Genomic DNA, 20,236 nt, shown 5'->3' with positions numbered 1-20,236 from the left:
TTGGGGTCATTTTGTAGTCTCTTAGTAGTTTTTGTGTCTCTTTGTGGTCGCTTGCATCTCTCGGTGGTCGCTTCTGTCTCCCGGTGGTCATTTTGTGTCTCTTTGTAGTCGCTTGCGTCTCTTGGTGGTCGCTTGTGTCTGTTTGTGGTCAGGTTGCGTCTCTTTGTAGTCAGTTTGTGTCTCTCAGTGGTCGCTTGTCTCTCTTGATGGCCACTTGTGTCTCTTCGTGGTCAGTTTGCATTGCTTTGTGGTCAATTTGTGTCTCTATGTGGTTTCTTGTGTCTCTCGGTGGTCGCTTGTGTCTCTGTGGTCGCTTGTGTCTCTTTGTGGTCGTTTTGCATCTTTGTGTAGTCGTCGGATCGACTTTCCAACAAAAAATGTTAACTTGGGCCTGTTCAGTAAACCAGTCATGCACCTGTCTTGTCTCACTGTTAAAAGCTGTACATTTCACCATGGAATCAGGACTTCAGTTGCAGTCAGTTTAATTGTAATTACGATGACACTTTTACATTTCGTGAACAGTATGTTTCAGTTAAAGTGATTCTGACTACTACTGGAAGTGTCTTACTTTTATGCTGCAGTGCATTTCTACATCCACTCCACCACCCTCTAAAATCAAAGTGTAAAAACTGCATGCTTTTCCTACACATATTTCATGGCATAGCAAATAAACCATAACAAGTGATGCCAAAGAGTTGGAAGTCCTTTCTCTTGGCAGACTGTTAGACTCTATCTCTGCCACATGCTGGGTGTCTTTTTGAGGTCTTAATGGCCCAATTATCACAGCTCTGGAACAGATCAATGGAGACCTGCCAGCCAGTGCTCCCTTCACAATGGGGGATGGGAAAGGTGTGACAAGATGCACGAAGACCCTTTGAAGAAGGTGACAGGTGCAGCCATTTGCCAGAAGTCTGTCTTTCTCCAAAAGGTACGGCTGTGACAGGAAGCTGTCTGCGAAATGGCAGCGCTCCTCTTTTATACATGAGACACAATGGCTGTATTACATGCTGTAAATCTCCTATGCCAGTGTTACATGGCAGTATGTAACTGCATTTCTTGCTGTCAGCAAAGATGCCTGGAAGAGAGTTTACAATATCAAAACCTGGTGGCAAGTTGTAGATAAACTTCTTTATATCTCGCTTTGGAAAAAAGATGGAAAATGCTGTCATGTACATTGATACAAAAGGAGTTCACTCGTTCTGTCAAGGTCAGCCAGCCTGTACAGCATTGGTCTTTAAAAATCAATTTACTTTACAGTTCAACTGATGAGATCGTTTTATAGTAAGTTTCCCATCAACTTCACAACAATACTTAGGTATGTTGTAGCATTACAGTGATGCTCATTAAGAGGTCTAATTTATGACAAGAAAAGCTTCCTTCTTCTGGACCTCATCATTGTGATCTGTCCTTCAGTGAGCTAAAACAGAATTCAAGATGTTTGGGATCAATAGACATTATTTCGCTCAGCTGGCGATGACCCACTGTGCTTCATCTCGGTCTGTGTTTGACGCTGTAAGTTCAGACATAAGCACTTGTAGTATTAAGACCCTTTTCCACTGGACAAAGAAAAACATTAAAACCAACACCTGGCTTTTTGTCTTTAGTTGGAAATGTTACAATCGGCGTTCATTCTGGGACAAATGACTCTGCAGTAGTCACAGGTATTTGATCGTTAGTGATGGAAACATGACACCCGGCTGGAAACACTAATTTTCACCCCTTTTCCGGTGCAACGCTGTGACGCACATTGAAATTAATATATATATATATATATATAATATAATATAATAAATAAAAACAACCGAGATAAGGACAATTAGTATAACGTACAAAACATATAGCTCTCCACAAAGCCATCAGACTCCAGTCAGAAAACAGTAATTTTACCTTGCTGATCATCTAAATACACTTAATTCAAACTCTACAGAAACAAAATAAAACTCATAAAAACTGTCTTCTTTCCACTGTTCCAACAATCACCAACACTGGTTTGAGGGTTTGAAAGAGAGACTAAATAAGTAACAGATATAAAAAAATAAATAACCACCTTAAAAATGTTCAGTTTATTCACCCTGTCAGCTGGCATGTCCGTGATGTAGAACGTGATACAACAGGAAAAAAAAGCAGAAAGCCCAGTGCAACAGCACCGGCATACTGGCAATGGGAAAGGATTCCATCGTCTATTTTTAGCGGGTTTTCCCATGTTAAAAAGAAACTGCATTTATGAGCTAATTTCGGTGGGTAAAGGCTATTAGTAGGGTAAAGGCTATTAGTATTGAACTAAACAGCTGCTCATCAACTCAGCATATGGTTGGTATAATTTGATACAGATATTTATGGTTCCAAGATGAAACCTCATAACCTCTGAAATAGCACACACCCACAAACCATTTTAAAATAGAGAAGGAATTCCTTAATTTAATGTAAGGCAAAAAAATAAATAAATGCTATAAATTTAAACCTCGTGTGTTTTCTACTGTTGCTTCTTATTAAAAAGGTACAATGTGTAGGATTTGGCAGCATTTAGTGGTGTAGTTACAGATTGCAACCAACTGAGTACCCTTCCGCTCATCGCTCATTCCTCCCTTTCCAGGACTGCAGTAACGTGATCTGCCCAGTGCAAAGCTGTGGTAACCGTGCCATCCTTACCATAATAACACTACTTTAGGAACAACGCAAGTCAGACGGCGGCTGGCGGGACCACGGTTTTGCACTCTGCGGCTCACGTTACCGCAGTTTCATTAGCGTGTCGGAGAACTACAGTGGCCTTCAATTAATGTCAAAACACGAAAGGCTCTTTCTAGAGCCAGTGTGTGGTTTGTCCGCTCTAGTCTACTGTAGAAACATGGCGGAACAACATGACGGACTCCATGAAGAGGGCCCGCTCCCTACGTAGATATGAAGGGCTCATTCTAAGCTAACTAATAGACTCACAGAAATGTTACACAATGGTCCTTTAAACAAGTGTTTCAACTTACAGCAATCACACGGTGTCCTTTTCAAACCATACAGTAGATTTGCCTTTTTTCTAGCTCTAAACAAAATAAATGTGCTTGCCTGGACCTTTTCTTTAGTTACAATAGTGACCAAACACACACCCAATAACCACATACTAAGCAGCAAAATATCAAAAACTGTTGCAGGTGGTTCGCTGCTTTTACAAAAACAAAATGAAGCAGAGTGGTACATTTCTTGGAGTTATGTGGTCCAGTCCAGAGGTAGGAGTCCCTGAGCAGGAGGGCAGCAGTTTGGTGGTTATCCAGCGTTGCCAGAGAAACTCTTGAGTATTACCACATGTCTCAGAGCTCCATCTGGATGTTGTGTCTCACTTCCAGGTTGGAAACAGTCCAGAGGAAGCTACTGTGTAGTGAGGTAGCAGCAGCCTCCAGTCTGCTCACCTTGCTAATTAACCAATCAATTAACAACAGGTGGCCTCATATAAAGGGTGACTGCTCAGCAAACTACAGGTAGATATTCTCTGTAACTCACAAAATCATGTTCTCTGACAGATAATTGACAATCTCAGACATAAGTAAATACAAACTTTTCCAGCACAACTTTGGACTTCCGCCTCAAAAACTACCAGCATCACCTCGTTAACTCCTCTCCTTCCTCCTCTCTCTCACGCGCTCTCTGCGTGCACACGTCACGCACGTACGTCAATCAACAAGCCAAAGGCCTATGTGTGAAGAGAAACTCAATATACCACTCTATCTAATTAGCAGCTTTGTCTAAAAATAAATAAAATAAAATAAATTATTTGATATATATATATATATATATATATATATGCATCTTTAACATTCTTAACATTTTTCCTCCTTTGTTTATTCGTTTTCACATAAAAATAAATAAATATATATTTTGTATACAAAAGTACCGGAAAACATTTTTCATCTTTTTTTGTTAAGAAAACAAACAGACAAACAAAATCAATTATAAGATAATCCCAATATTAAAATAATAATAATAATAATAATAAATATTATAATTTAAATAATAATATTAAATATATATATATAAAAAACTAAAATACAACATGTTTACCCAAAGACTTAACATTTTACCACACAATGAAAAATCTGTATCTTAATCATACTTTTTTTTTAACAAACCCTATTTATTTATTTATTCATTCATTAATTTATTTATTTATCACAGACAACTATTTATCTATGCATATTCTTTACTGGGCTCAGTGGTGGAATGTAACTAAGTACATCTACTCAAGTATTGTACTTAAGTACAATTTTGAGGTAGTTCTACTTAAATTGAGTAATTCCATTTTCTTCTACGTTATACCATACTACACTACATTTTGGAGGCAAAAATTATACTTTTTACTCCATTACATTTATTTGACATTAGTTACTTTCCATATTTAAATTATTAATACAAAATATAAATCAACAAATAAATCATGATATATTATAGTTTAAGCTATACCCAGCAATATATAAAGTAATTAAAAGTATCTCCATGTTTACTAGCTGCAACATTAAAGTGATGAACACATGAATGCATCACTAATTATAATTCAGTTATATAATATGTATTATTCTGAAATGGGCCATTCTGCATAATGACTAGTTTTACTTTTGGTATTTTAAGTATATTTTGATGCCAATACTTTTGTACTTTACTTAAGTAAGAGTTTGAATGCAGGACTTTCACTTGTAACAGAGTATTTTTTCACTGTGGTATTTTACTGAAGTAAAAGAGCTGAGTACTTCTTCTATCAGGCTACATGTATATGCGTCTGTCTTGTTAGTGAGTCTGGCAAATTGCCTCTGAACTTTCTCAATGTAAGGAGATGTTTTTGCCCACCAAACTTGCATCTGACCTCATCTGTTTACAACCACGTTCCATTTTCTTCAAACACTTCAGGAGGGCCGCCTTTCCGGGATTCTGGAAACTCAAACATCACTGTATACCATGTTTAATTCACACAATTAATGGCTCTGATTTTGTTTACGGACGTTGCATTTTCATATTTTTCATTAGCATGTTATTCTGCTCTTTGGTTGGGAGCAGCTGTCTTCTTCACTGTGTGTGATCTGTGCTTGAAATTCTATTTTAACAAGGTATGAATTAACATGCTGGCACGTTGAGCAGATTAATCTCTGATAATTTTGTCGGATTCAGTAAAGCCAAGATTTTCACAGTGTGCTCTGCTTTTTTAGCCGTCTGCGTGAGTGAGTAAGAAAACAAATATTGGGTCTCTGTTCCCCAAAGTCTGGCATCAAATGCACCTTTTGCATTTTTAATGACTTTGAAAAATAAAAACCAGAGGCAATATCTGTTCAACACACAAACAGCCTGATCTATTCTTTAATTCAATATGATATCTGGCTGCTTAGCTCGTAGTGCACACATGCAAATTACCTGTGCTGTTTTTAGCTCTTTGTTAGCAATGCACCACTTCACAGTCATACAGTTAGTACAGGCCCACGGCCTGAGGTGTGCTCTGGATTCAGCATTGGGAAATCAATGTTCACTGTGAGTCTTATACCGGAGTGCAGAGGAGCCAGTTTGGAAATGTGGATTGCTGCTTTACAGGAGCTGTTATCACACAGTGGGGACCTCTACCAATGTTTTCCCTCACATTTGGCTCCAGTCCATTAGCAGCAGAGAGAGGTCATCTCAGCCCATGCAGGACTCTCATGGACTGTATTAGCTAGTATCACACGGTTTGTAAGATCCTGGACCTACTGTATTATTGGAGAAGCTGAAAAAGCTGCGATGAAAACCTACCTGCTCATTTTATGTTTTAATGTGAGTGCAGTTTTCTGGAGAGGTTACTCTCCACAGTTTGTCCTGAGGGATTATTCATCACCATTAAAACTGAGCTCTTCACTTTTTTTTCCTAATTTAATGACCTGCTGACTAATGAAGGCTGTCATCGCAGCTTTTCACCCATCATGACTCCAAACCACCTGAGACCAACAAGTTTTTGTCCTTCTTTCTTCACTTCAATTTTTAATTGGAGGCCAACACTGGCAAACTCAAATCTCAACCCCGTCTCCCACAAAATTATATAGCTATACAACTAAACTGCATTCTCAGTTACATTCTGAGGGAAACATACTTTTTCCCGCAATAATTGTCGCATTTTTACGGTAGTGTTGAAAACAGTTTTAAACAAGTGGTTAACGTGAATAACAAAAAAAAAGAAAAATGCACAAAACTACTTAGTTAGGTTTAGGCAACATAAATAAGTCAACGTTGACTTTTAGATTTAAACAAGACACGAACAGCAGCTTGTTATACTCGTTATTATACCACGTAACTTTCATTAACAGTTGCTCGATCTACAACGTCACCTGCTCTGCGTGACGCTCGTTGTACTACATCCTTCCTAAAACTATTACAAACATATTTGTGATACGTCCAAGACAAACCACGATAAAATACGTCCAACGCGATTTTATCGATTAATTGATTAGTTGCTTTAATCCAAAGATCTGTAAAACTGAGTGTCTCCATGAAGAATCACACAAAAAGCACCACTTCAGATCTTGTGTTTACAAGAGATGTGCTCATAAGTTTCTTAGAAATAAGTCATTCAACATGAAAAAAACATAAAAAAATGACTAATCGACATAAGAAATCTTAGTCGATTTAAACCAAAACAACCGATTAGTCAATTAATCGACTAAGAGGGGGCGGCCCTACTGATGTTTAGTATTGGGTAAGTTTAGTAGAATGTTAAATGCAGATTTTCTATGCAGCAGAACTTTCATCAGGTGCAGTAAGAGCAAGAATAATTATTCATACCACACAGAAAGTAATGTTCCATATAGTGAAAGCCTTCAGAGCCGTTTCATTAGCTGCATATCTTTAGGTATCTGCAGAGCAACAATGAGCACATTTAAGTGAACAGCTAGTTTTGCCCCGAGGCTTCGTCAGAGTCCTTCCTCCCATAAGAAGGATGTTACTGAGTCAGACCTGCGTGTTTCCATTTTCAGTAAATACAGAAGATTGCAGCTCTCTGGAGGCTCAAACATCATGATGACTGAATTATAACTACCCAAATTGGTTTTTGAGTAAAACATCAGTCTGGTTTAACTTCGTGTTGATCTCATTCTCCCAAAACATCCACAAGTGACCCAACTGGGTTGTAGCTTGAATCTGGAGATTACCACCTCCCGTTTTCCAGATTCTCCCTGAATGGGAGGAAGTTTTCAAATTAAAACATAATAAAAAACATTATTCATAATTATGTTCAGGACTTACAGCATCAACCAACACCCACAGTGACAGTTTGCGATGCCTCGTGGGCGCTAAAGGGGTCAAGAGTGAGGAAAGGAGGGCTAAAAAGGAATAAAGGCATTTCTAAATGTTGCCTGTCCTCGACGCTAATTCGGCCTTTGTGGCAGAAGAAAACAATGGGGTGAAAATAATTTAACTGGCTGTCTTCAGCCAGAGGAGATGAGAAATAATGAGCAAATAGCAACAATAAAAGTGGAATAATACCAGGATTAGCAGTGGCCTCACAGGCTTCTGTCCAGCTTGGTTTATTATTTACAAGTTGTGTGCTCTGAGGCCTGCAGCTGAAGATAATAATATTGTGTTCGGCAGCAAAAGCAATAAGGGTAAGCAGAAAACTTGAGGCACACCCCACATCACTCTCCCGCTCCCTGGTGGAATATGTGCAGGAAGGAGAGGAGGATCATGGGTAGTCATTAGTGAGCTGGAGGTGATGCTTTTTATTGTTTATTGCTAATTCATCTAGTTTCTGTGCAAGACGTATCCTGATGTGATCCTGGGGTGCAGGAATTTAAGTGGGACTTCCCTGAACAATTTGGAGGTAGAAGAACCTCGTTATTTTCTGCATAACCGGCTGAAAGCTGCAGCTATTTCACAACCTGCATTTAAATTTATTCCAAAATGTTAAGGATTTGGGACGGATGGAAACTATTTGGAAATCTCCCAACAAAAGACATTTCACAGCTCCAAAAAAAAGTGAAAAAAAGAAGCTTTTGTGCTCTCTTCAAAAACGCACAATAGGCCTGTGAGACTCAAAGTTTGATAGTGTATATTTGCTTCATCTGGTGTTTTCTACTTTACAGGATACTTTGGACCCATCAATCAACTGTCTGCTTTGTTCTTTGGAGTAATGTACTCACACATATTCCCGAGACAGCGATCTGAAAGTTAAAAAACATTGAGATAAGCGGTTTCAGTATTTTAGAGCACAACAATGCTTCAAAAGCAGGTCAAACACAGATCTTTGGATGAGCGTGTTCATTGATTTCTGCTCCCTCAAGATGGTTTTTAGCTCCGTGGTGAAGTCTGGCACCTTCGGTCTCCAGAAGCCCGTGAGTGTGATGATTAGTCTCTCACAGCACACGGTGCCGCTCCTCTTCTTCTTCATCATCTTCTTCGACCGAGCCATTGTTAAAACCCTTCTGTGTTAGATCCTCGGCCTTCATGAGGGGTTCACTGGCTGGCCAGCCCTCAGGGGTCACATAGACCTTGCTGGCTGCTGAGGGGATTGCTGCAGGGCAGAGGGATTGGGGAGAGATCACAGACAAAGTGGGAGTTGCTGGTGGGCTCTCACAGCTCTGCAGCAAGCAAAATTAGCTCCATGGTGACCCGCTTTCTTTCTGTTCCTTTAACTGTGAGGGGCACTCCAAGGCTTCCTGTGAAAGACAGGAAAGTTAAAACAAACAGAGGACTTTATTATTATTATTATTATTATCAGTCGTAGTAGTGTTGCTTCACTTTAACAGACAGTTAAAAAAAATCCTTGGGTCCAATACATTCTCACTCTCAACTCGTCAAATAACGCCGCTCGGTCAGTCCATTGGCATCAGAGAGGGTGAATCCCTCTTGCGTTACTTTTGGACGGACCGGGGACGGCGTGTCAATATATGCTCATTACATGCATAGTGTCCTATTGAAATAAACTTTAGGCAACACAACCACTTACTTAGGGTTAGGAAACTGTTGTGGTTAACGTTAACTTCACTAACGACTCATGTGAGACACGAGATTGACGATACCGACGAGTCACGTGACAAAATAAGTCAACGTTACTTTTAGTTTCACACGGGACACAAACAGTCTCCATGGGTGAAAGTCCTGTGTTTGTTTGACCCATCCACCACCACTCTCGCCTGCCCTTAGCGGACTCTCACGCTATTAATACTACGTCACCGGCTTCGACCGTCGAATAACGCCAGGGTTGGGTTTACACTTTACATTGGAGTTAGTTGAAAGCGTGGTTCGTCACGTACTGTTACTAAAGTATGCCTCCGTGCGTCGGTTTCCGATGCAGAGGGGCGCTTACCAAATGGCGGTATTTGACGAGTTGGGAGTGAGAACGGGTTGATTGGTCCAACAAACACAAGGCTTTTAATGTGGGAGACCGCTTTTTGGATCCCATGCGTTAAGTTTCACTTTCACGTTACAATCAGCTGTTCGTTTGCGTCTTTTACCCGCAACGTCAAGTCACATTTTTCACTGTGAGAAACGTCGTAATTTTATGCCCGACCATGTTGTTTTTTCCTAAACCTAACTAAGTGGTTTTGTGTAATTAAGCATGTGTTTACTGCGACCGAAAAGTGACACGTAGGGGTCTGACAAAGCGCCAGTATGTGACGAGTTGGGATGGGAACGTGTTGCTCTTCATTAGAGTCAAACACATCAGAGAATCCCATTCTGTTAAATAACCCCCCGTAGTTAGGAAGTGAGTCAGCACAGGCTAGAAAAGTTGGGAGGGGGCGTCAAAACGTTAGTTCTCTATTAAAGTTTGATGCCTCGAATTCGTGTGCTCCGGTGTACTTTGGACCTGAAGTGTCTCCTGTTACAAGATGGCCCTATTCTGAGAGCACCAGACAGACCTGTAATTCCCTGTGATACGGTTGAAGCGTATGAAACATCCTTCCTTCAGATGAGTGCTGTCAGGGGCAGAAACTGTGTGCAAACAAAGTACATAAACAACACCAAACTTAGCTGCTGTTTGTAGGAACTGTAATGAGACTTGTGTTGACTTTCCCTGCGAGATGTCTGGTTAATAATAATAAGTATCGGGTAAACAAATGTCTAATAAATCCATTGTTCCCAAGCAGCGTCTCATAAGTAATTTCACAGCTTGAACTGAAAACAAACCAAACAGGAAAGCACACTGAGGTGATATTTTCAGAGAGAAATGATAACTCAATCTAAACATGCCTTTATTTTGTGCCTCTGACTGTGACATTCAGGGTTATACAGGTGCATGCTGATTTGTAATTTGCTCACAGTCGACAAAGTCAAAGAAAAGGATCTAATTGCTCTCTTTTAATTAGACAGGAGCTGCCTTGAAAGTTTATTGTAAAAGCAATGCTGTATAGACTATATATAGTGTCAGCGAGGGAGGCTAATTATTATTTTTTCGATGAATTGCTTAATATATTAAATATCAGAAAATAGTGAATACATGTCCATCACAATTTCCTAAAGCATACAGTGACATCTTTGAATTTCTTATTTTTGTCTCAAATATATTCATTTTACAATCATATTTGTACTTGAAAAGTCTTTTCTGTCAATCTACTAATGACTGATTAATCATTTCAGCTATAATCTCAACCTCACAGTATTAAGCGGAAACAGTAGATAGTTGATATTCAATTTTCAGTTGCAAATAACATTCATGACAACATCCAAGTCAACTCCAACCTGATCTAATGTGAAGGCGTATAAATAGCAATACATTATGCGTACTCATGCGTGTCATGAGTACGTATTTTAGGCTATTTGCATGTCATTTGTACGCCATGCAACAAAACTACAGCAACGTCCACAGTTTAGATTTAGGCAACAAAATCTCTCAAAACGTCCTGGTTGGGCTTAAAATAACTACGTAAACTGAGTAAAATACGTAGACATAAGGTAACATAAGTATGGAAATCGTGCCACAAATATTACTAATGTAACTTACAAAAAACGACAACGGTCTCCTGGTTGAAAGTCCTGTGTTTGTTGGACCCATCCACCTCCTGTCCATAAGTAGTCTTTCTCACTTTTTATTCTCCTTCACTAGCTCTGAGCGTAGCATATTTACATTAAAACTTTACTTTACTTAAAACTACTATGTTCAGAGTGAAAATGAGACTGAATGTTGTGAACACGAGACATGAACGAACAGCTGATTGTAACGTGATGTATGAGCATGAACAGCGGCTTCCTGGATGAAAGCCTTCTTTTTGTTGGACCCATCCACCTCCCCTTCCACCCGCCCTAAGTCTGTCCTTCGCTCTTTAAACTACGTCACCACACTCCCGGCGCACTTTCTCAGTGCATTAACTGTTGCCGTGGATGAGTTTACATTGTAGTTAATGAAACGCCCGGTGCGTTTCATACCAGCGCGAAAGGGTGCTTTGTGCGGCGGAATCGAATGGCGATGGCCGTGACAAAGCCTTAGGATTTGACGCCCTGGGAATGAGAACCGGATGGTACAGACTACATGGCATAAAAATGACACGCCAAAAGAAAGAACGCTGTTCTTATTGCACGCTAAATGCCTTGTCAATTATCGTGCCATTAATTTGCCTTTTCATGCAACCGGGCTGCCAACTCAACAATTACTAATAAAGATGTAACGAAATGCCTGAAAACAGAAAAAAACATGTAGTTAAACCCAATTCAAATGTTGTCAATGCACCGTATTTTTAACACTTACATGACCAACTCTGTAATCATACATCCTGTTCTCAAGCTGTAAAGATGAGAATCTTTCCCATCCTTTACAATCCTTCCTGTACGACGTGAATGCACTCTAAATGATAAGTTCATTGCCTTGCAAGGCAGCTCTTCCTCCAGCAGTGCATGAATATGTGTGTAAGTAAAGCTCTACACTGTAAAAAATGCACTTATTATGCAGTAACTCTAACATCAAGGTCAGAATCAGATTGCTGTTTTTTCCCCGAGGTCGATTAAAGAACACTAATTTTTCTTTGTGACATTGGCGCTGCGACACATCAACCACCAAGACAGAGACCAATACACATGTTACAGGGACGGCAATATTTCACATTTAGTGCATGGTGACTATGATAAACAGCAGGCTACATATATTACTCAGATATACATTCAGCAAGGTCTTACATCACCTTGGGAATTGATGTAACTTTATCTTTCAATAACTCTTCCCTCAACAACTGTATGTTAAGAAATGTTTTTTTTATCAGACGTTTCACAATTCCCATATTTGATTCAGAGTTTCTCAAAAGAACACAGTGTTTTTTATCCCTCGTCACAACTGACAGACAAAGTAAAAGTGCATCTCACTGAAGCAATCCACTCTTGACTGGCTACGGCTCCCCTGAGGGAACATTACCCCTCCCAACAACGAGCTACTTAGACTGCCAGAGGACACAAAGCCGGTGCAAAGAATAGAGATAAAAAGACAAGTTAGATTGGGGAGGATAGATGACGAAAGGGAGGAGGAAAGGCAGGTCATGAATTTAACATTGAACAGATGTGAGACATATTGCACCCAGAATGAATGAAGAGATCATCTATAGCATCCAAATGCTGAATCAAAGAGCACACGATGGGAATTAAACCGTAATTAACGAGATGATCAGCGCCGTGCTACCATATACATAATGACAGTATAGTCACATGCATCACTGGGCTGATTTAAAGTACAGGCAGGTAGATTAGAGAGATGTGATGACTTACTCTGGCGGTCAAGAAGAAGCAAAGAAATAAAGCTGACAGCAAAAGATGAAATGAAATTTTAAAAACTGGACTGTTACATACAGCAGATCCTCTATCTATTCATCAGTGAGAACACTGAGCATCTTTTATTTATAGTCGCATAACTTTGTTTACATATCAAGTAGAGACAGGCTGAGAAAACTAATTGAAAGTGATAATGTGGGGCTTTCACTCTGTATCTCATTTATGTAAATTTTTTGAAAGAAGCTTTTCAAACTTTGAGTTATTAATATTTTCAGAGATTTACAATGTCAAAAACAGACAATTTTCCGCTGTATTTGTTTGTATAAAAGTGAAACAATATTTTTCAAAACTGAAACTCTAAACTGGGAGTCATCTTTCTAAAGTACCAAACTGTATATGAAGTTGTTAAAGGTTCACTATACGATATCCAGAGCATTAATATAGTATCAACCAACTAATTGCTATGTAAAGATATAGAAGAGTAATGTCTACCTGAGCAGAAAATGAAGTCGCTCTCCCTCTATGTGTGTTGTAATCTGAGCTTGTCTGTGTATTTTCAACATGTTTTCATTCCAACTCGTGACGCTTTGTCAGACCCCTTGGTGTCACTCTTCGGTCTCAGTAAACACGTGCTTAACGTTGTGAATTAAACAAAACCACTTAGTAAAGTTTAGGAAAAAACATGATGGTTAGGCTTCAATTTACTACATTTGTAAAGCAAAAAGGAAACTTAATGTTGTGAACACGGGACACGAACAAACAGCTGAGTGTAAAGTGAAAGTGAAACTTAACCCACGGGACACAAACAGTAGTCTCCTGGATGTCAGCCCTGTGTTGCGCTGTTGCCCTTGTTTGCACTGTTAGAGTTGTTAGCACCTTTAGCTGCGAGACGCCATGTTGAGAGCCATGTGGAGGCAATAGATATGTTCTGAATATCGAAGTTAGCAGAATGAGTACTTTTGATACTTTAAGTACATTGAGCTGATAATACTTCCTTACTTTTACTTAAAGGTACAGTGTGGATTTGGTGGCATCTAGTGATGTGGTTGCAGATTGCAGCCAACTGAGTACCCCTCCGTTTTCCAAGACTGCGGTAACGTGAGTAGCCGAGTGCAAAACCGTGGTGAAAACGTCATTCGCTTGGCTCAGAAGCCATCCTTACCATAATAACACTACTCTAGGAGCAACGGAAAGCAGGGGGTGGCTGGCAATACCACAGTTTTGCACTCTGCAGCTCACATGACCACAGTTTCACAAGCGTGTCAGAGAACTACGGTGTCCTTCAGGTAACGTGAAAACGTGAAAGGCTCTCTCTAGAGCCAGTGTTTGTCTGGGCTACTGTAGAAACATGGCGGACTCTGTGAAGAGGACCCACCCCCTATGTAGATATAAACGGCTCATTCTAAGCTGACGAAAACAAAATGATTCTTAGTTTCAGGTGATTATACACTAATGAAAACAAAGTTAGAAATATTATATTCAACTTTAACATTTGTAATAGAGTATTTTTTAAATTGTTGCATCAGTACTTTTGGTTGAGTAAAGAATCTGAATACTTCTTCTACCACTAAAACTTCTTTAAATGAAAATCCCTAAGAGTCAAATCTTCAGTCATTTCAAGCCGACCGTAATGAGACCGGCCGTGTGGAAATATTTGAATGAATCAGTGGATTGGAAGTAAAGAGAGGATGCAAAGTAAAACATTTTTAGTGAGACATCAAAACCTTATCATTAAATATGGTTCTCCACTGAGCCACACGAGGAGACTCTCTCTGCTTGTCTGAGCTGGAGATCTATAGTGACCTTGTGAAGGACTACGCAAGCAGAAAAAAATAACGAATTCATCCAGTTCCTCGTGTGAGAGGTTGATTCAGCATTTTCTCATATTATATTAATGTAAATGTTTAATCTCCTTCCACATTATATGTTATCTGCTCCTCCATGGACAATACATCCACACATGGACAACAAGGGGGATTATCTCCTCGGGCCAGTCTCCGTGGACCTTCTCCTCCGACAGACTTCAGTGGGTCCATTAAAGAACTTCAATTACACGGTCATCTCAGTGACCTTGACATCGTGAGGTAAAATCAATAGATGCCCCTGTTTTTATTTTTATTCCAATCCATACAGGTCACTCCTCTCCGCTGGAATAAAACCCGGCTCTAATTCTTCGCTTGACAAAGGATTACTGAGCTTTATCATCTCGCTGACAAAAAACGATGCCCATAATAGTAGAGGAACAGATTTATTTAATCTCCTCCTTGATAATTTGGTCTATATATCAGCCCTTCTGGGCTCCATGTAACAGACACGGTGACGAATGGAGGTTATTGTCACCTGCACATTAAGGAGTTTCATTGTTATTGCCTCGCTCAAGGCAATACACTTAGTGTTGAAGCAATATTGCTGCTGTAATTTTTAGGAGGAAACGTTCATAGACCATAAATATAAGGAAGTTGGATTTTCACTTTAGAACCATAGACTTTATATAAGAAGTGGACGTAGTCACCGTGACGCCACCGTGACGTTACCCATTGGTTTGTGGACTGCTGTTTTGAAGCCTCAAGTTCGACATTTTGGCCATAGCAATCTTTGTTTTTAGCTGTCGCCATCTCGCCAGGGTTAAAGTTGTAAGACAAAAATACAGACAACTTCCAGACCGAACAAAACCATGGTAGCGACCTGTCAATTACAAGGTATCCATGCCTTAAAGCATACCATGCTTTATGGTCTATTTGACTCTAAATGGGACCATAATTTACTAAATGGACATCATGCTGTATTGACAACACAGTCTCACGGCAGTTCGTGAAATAGTCACGAAATTTCATTTATTTGATTCTTGTACATAAACACGAATTTCCCTTTTTTTCGTGACGCTCAGCATGACTTTCAACAACATATTTTTCATGCGTTTTCCTACGAATGTCCGGCAACACGTGACGCACTTGTCAATTCCCGGTCCAGACTTTTAAAAATAAAACTACTTATTTATGTTCCACCCGACCTCCTCCCTGTGCAGCGTTCGCAACTCTTTATACTTTCGGGTTCAATTACGTGAATTACATACGAATTGATTCCGTGTTGACCATCACAAAAAAATATATAAATTTGTGTTCATGTACACAAATCAATACATTAAATATCGTGACTATTTCACAAATCTGCTGTGCGATGAGGCTGGTATTGAAGAAGACTTGAAACTAGCGATTGAGACCATAAGCTCATGTTTACAATGTTTACTGAGGTAATAAATCAATCATCTGAGAAGTAGAGTCATTTTCTAATAGACTTCTATGCAATCAGATTTCTTTTTGCAACCAGAGGAGTCACCCCCTGCTGGCTATTAGAAAGAATGCAGGTTTAAGGCACTTCAGCATTGGCTTCACTTCACAGAGCCGGAGGTTGCCCACTGTGTAAAAGCAGAGACACAAACACTTCATTCAAAATATTCCTCCCAGTGTAGGCAGAAGTTCGCAGTGATGGTGTAAATTGGTCCAGCTGAGTTTAAGTTAGGCCAACTGAATACAACACCATGGAAACAAGCACCATACAGAGCACCCACTCATCATCACAGCAGCAACAACCCAAAAGCATCTGTCTGCCAAACTAAACTGCTTTCATTAAAGAAATGCAAAACATGAGACTTGGCCCCATTCAGCGGGACAAGTTTCGTCTCTCTGGTGAACAAGTGCCAGTATTAGGAGATTGGCATTTTCAGACTTATTATCGAAGTCATTACAGAGTCCCAAGACAAACTGACAACACTGTGACGAAAACCACCAGCTGCCAGAACTCTGTCCAATGTTCCCGGAGGCTTCACCTCCGAGGAATAATTACAGTGAATTTGTGCCCATTTAAACATCTCTATTTTTGAGACTGTCCTCCACAGAAAAACATTGGCCATTTGTTAAAAAATGCTTCCTTAACACTAGAACCGATACCTATTTTTCTTAACAAGTGACCTCTTGTGACCTCATGTAATTTTGCAAATAATGACTGTCCTCTCCAAATGGCAAAACGCAAAAGTAGCCGTAAAAGGTCTAAAAGGTGGAAGACAAGGTGAAAGAGACGCCTCATCTACCGACAGTCATTTTTACTTTATTCTAACTGTGGCCACCTTTTCCTAACCTTTACCTATTAGTTTAAGTGCCATTTTGAAACCTGAATTTAATCAATGGGCCTCATGCAGGAAGTGATATACGAACCAATTCTCTCTTATTTTTGTTCATATCCACGATTTGTTCTTATTTTGTTAGTACCCACTGATTTCTGGGATCCACAAATGTTTTCTTGCTCTTCTCTCTATCTATCTATCTATCTATCTATCTATCTATCTATCTATCTATCTATCTATCTATCTATCTGTCTATCTATCTATATATTCATGAGCTTATGACATCCAACAGTATCTATCTATCTATCTATCTATCTAGAGCGATCGAGAGCGACTTCATTCTCTGCTCAGGTAGACATTACTCCTCAATATCTTAACAATGCAAATTGTTGTTTGCTGCTATATTAATGCTCTGGATATCTTATAGAGATCCTTTGATAAATAAATAACTAACTGTGACACTCCAAATTTGCTGGATTTATGAATTTACATATTTAGCACCACTGAATCGTGTCACAAAGCTTCTCAAGTACCTTTTTCAACATGGCTGAATGATCTCTGCTATTTCCTACTAAACTGTCAAGTAAATGTGAATAATTCTTTCTGTAATTTTCTCAGCTAATAAAACACAATAGTTGCTTATAATATTGTAGATTAATGAAAGGTAGTAATGTAGAGAGTCGTACTGCATATTCATCATCATGCTAATTATTCAGTCATACCTCCGAGGATGTAATGTAACTTGATCCAAATGGTGTGTTTTGACTTTTTTTTTCCACTTGTGAGCAAAGTCAGAGCTGGATCTGCAAAAATAATTAGCAAACATTATTTGGATAATGTGACATATGGGAATACTCCGTGTTCATGCTTTTATCCACCTGCAGATTGGTTTGGATTTGTCCTCTAACTGCTGTAATTTAACAAAGCTGTCAAATATTTTGGGATGTTTATTTTCTTGTTATTAACGCCTGTATATATATTTGTAAAGCATTACAGCAGTACACATACAAAAGCCTCTGCTCAGAGTCTAAATTTCTTGGGACGCCGCTGTTGACTTCCCCATTTAGTATTCATTCATCTGATACTCCTTTCATTTGAATATTAGGTGCCAAGTGCAGTTCCTCTGTTCATGAATAACTTATGCTTTACCCAGGGGTTTTCGTCTAATCTTAGACGTTTAAGGGGAACACAGAGATACAAATGGGATACGTGGATTCAGTCTAATTTAAATGAGCAGCCTCATTCCTTTGTCGCAATAGTTTTAAAGCTAAATTAAGTTTGCTGTTTTTAACCACAACTAGCTTTCTTCAACACAGAACTGAAATATACTGTTAGATACAATACCTGGAGGTGCATTCACCTCAAATTAATGAATTCAGCCCCTGATTCAACCAGATTTTAAACCATACAGTACCTCATTATCAACTTATAGAAGTTAAACAATTTGGAGACAGGTGATTCATCACAGTGAGCATTTAGTCATTTTTAGTCAGAGTGTCCTCTAATGGACATACAGATATTTTTCTTTTGCTTGAATCTCCATTAGCATGCAAACAGAACTTTTATCAAACAACTAAAGGTGACAAAGTGTTTACTAAGATGGATAACCAATCCAACCCAGTCACCAGAAAAAATGTTGGTATTGTACATTTCTGCAGACCAAAGGATACGTTGAATGTCGATGTTTCTGAACCAAAAATACATTTCATATCAGCCTCGTATCACGTTTGCAGAAACGCAAAATTACATATTGTTAACGTTGTGAAACGATTGGTTTGGTTTAGACAACAAAACTACTTGGTTATGGTATTGGTGGTAGTGTAATGGTACGGGGGATATTTTTCTTGGCACACTTTGGGCCCCTCAGTACCAATTGAGCATCGTTTAAATGCCACCTGGGTACCATTGCTGACCATGTCCATGTTAATAACGTAACAACATAATATACCGTAAATACATAACAACCGCCCTTAACGGACTTACTTACGTAATGTTACGTAACAAGCGTAAAGTCAAAGTTGACTTTTGGTTTTGTTAGACTCACTAATTATACATAATAACTTCCCAACATGTTCTCATCCCAACTCGTCACATACCGCCGCTTTGTTACGCCCCTCGGTGTCACTTTATTTTTGGCATCAAAACCACTATATCTACCCTTGGCGTCACTTAAAGTTTAGGCAACAAAACCACTATAGTTAGGTTTAGGAAAGAAATATATTGTTGGGCTTAAAACTTCTATGTTTGTACGTAAAGTGAAAATGACACTGAGCGTAGTGAACACGGGATAAGAACGGACTCCTGGATTAAAGCCTTGTGTTTGTTGGACCCATCCACCTCGACTCCCTTCCGCCCTTTGTGTCTCTTTTGCTCTTTAAACTACGTCACTTGCTCTGATAATGGAACACCCGGTGCGTTTCATACCGGCGCTAATGGGTGCCTTGTGCGGCGGTACCGAACGCTGGCGGCCGTGACCAAGCATCGGTAAGGTCGCTTGTTGTACTACCTCACTTGCTCGGACTGAATGCAAAAAACTTCAACATTCAACGTATCTGTGGTTTGCAGAAATCCCAACATTTTCTCCTTGGTGACTAGGCTGACCTGACTGATCTTTAAAAAATTGGGTGTTTGCAAGATCAATTTTCATACTGTTCATGAACTGAAACCAATGGCTGACCAGGAGCTATGAAAATCAATGATAAAAACTTGCTGTTAGCTTCCTGTGTGCTTTGGACAATGGTCAGCAATAATGTTGATTATTTTTTATTTGAAGTAAAAGATCTACAAACAGGCACTGCCATTAGTATAATCCGTTGTGATTTCTACAGTAAAGGATTTACAAGCATACTGTACCTGGAAGAGAGCAGAGTTAGTTTCCTGCCCTTGCTGACCGTGAGATGTTGTCACCACCTCCTCTGTACAGGCAGCGGTCTCCTCCCTCTGCGCCCATCTGTGCCTCTTCCTGCTTCATCTCTCAGGTTAGGCAGCGATATCCATGAATCAGACGCTCCTCTGAGGCGCCTCGTGGCTGTGGCTGCAAGTCTTCCAAACGGGTGCAGCTGTCCTGGCAGGACGCCTGAGAGTTAAGCTCTGATCTGACTACACAACAGGCCTTTCTCTCTGCAGTTGGTTCCTTCGGCTCCTGCTCGCACGACATGACACAGTGCTGCTCATTGTCCATGGGGAAATTCAGTCAGAAGATGTTTGGTACAGAGACAGTATAGTGCATGTCACACGTGCTGCAACAGATAAAGGGACACAGACGAGTGAGCATCTGTGCACTTGCTGAATCAATATCTCTGCATCATATAATAAAGCCATAACTTACAATATGCAGACAAAAAGTGAACTGTTTTCCAATCTATTATCAGTAAAGTCACAGAAAATACTCCCTTTATATGCACATTTTGAGGTTAGATGTGACGAGAGCTGTATATA

General features: G+C 39.6%; 1 long non-coding RNA gene across 1 annotated transcript; it reads right to left on the bottom strand.

Moving 5' to 3' along the window:
• Positions 1 to 6,425: 6,425 nt before the first annotated feature.
• Positions 6,426 to 20,034, bottom strand: LOC141775647 (uncharacterized). The gene is made up of 3 exons (XR_012595642.1): positions 19,652 to 20,034; positions 9,849 to 9,921; positions 6,426 to 8,645 (listed from the first exon to the last, which is right to left on the bottom strand). It is a non-coding gene; the product is annotated as an uncharacterized LOC141775647 (long non-coding RNA).
• Between the last annotated feature and the right edge of the window lie 202 nt (positions 20,035 to 20,236).

This window comes from Sebastes fasciatus, chromosome 10 (assembly GCF_043250625.1).
Source record: "Sebastes fasciatus isolate fSebFas1 chromosome 10, fSebFas1.pri, whole genome shotgun sequence".
Classification (NCBI taxonomy): Eukaryota; Metazoa; Chordata; class Actinopteri; order Perciformes; family Sebastidae; genus Sebastes; species Sebastes fasciatus.
This window is presented reverse-complemented; position numbering and strand designations above follow the sequence as displayed.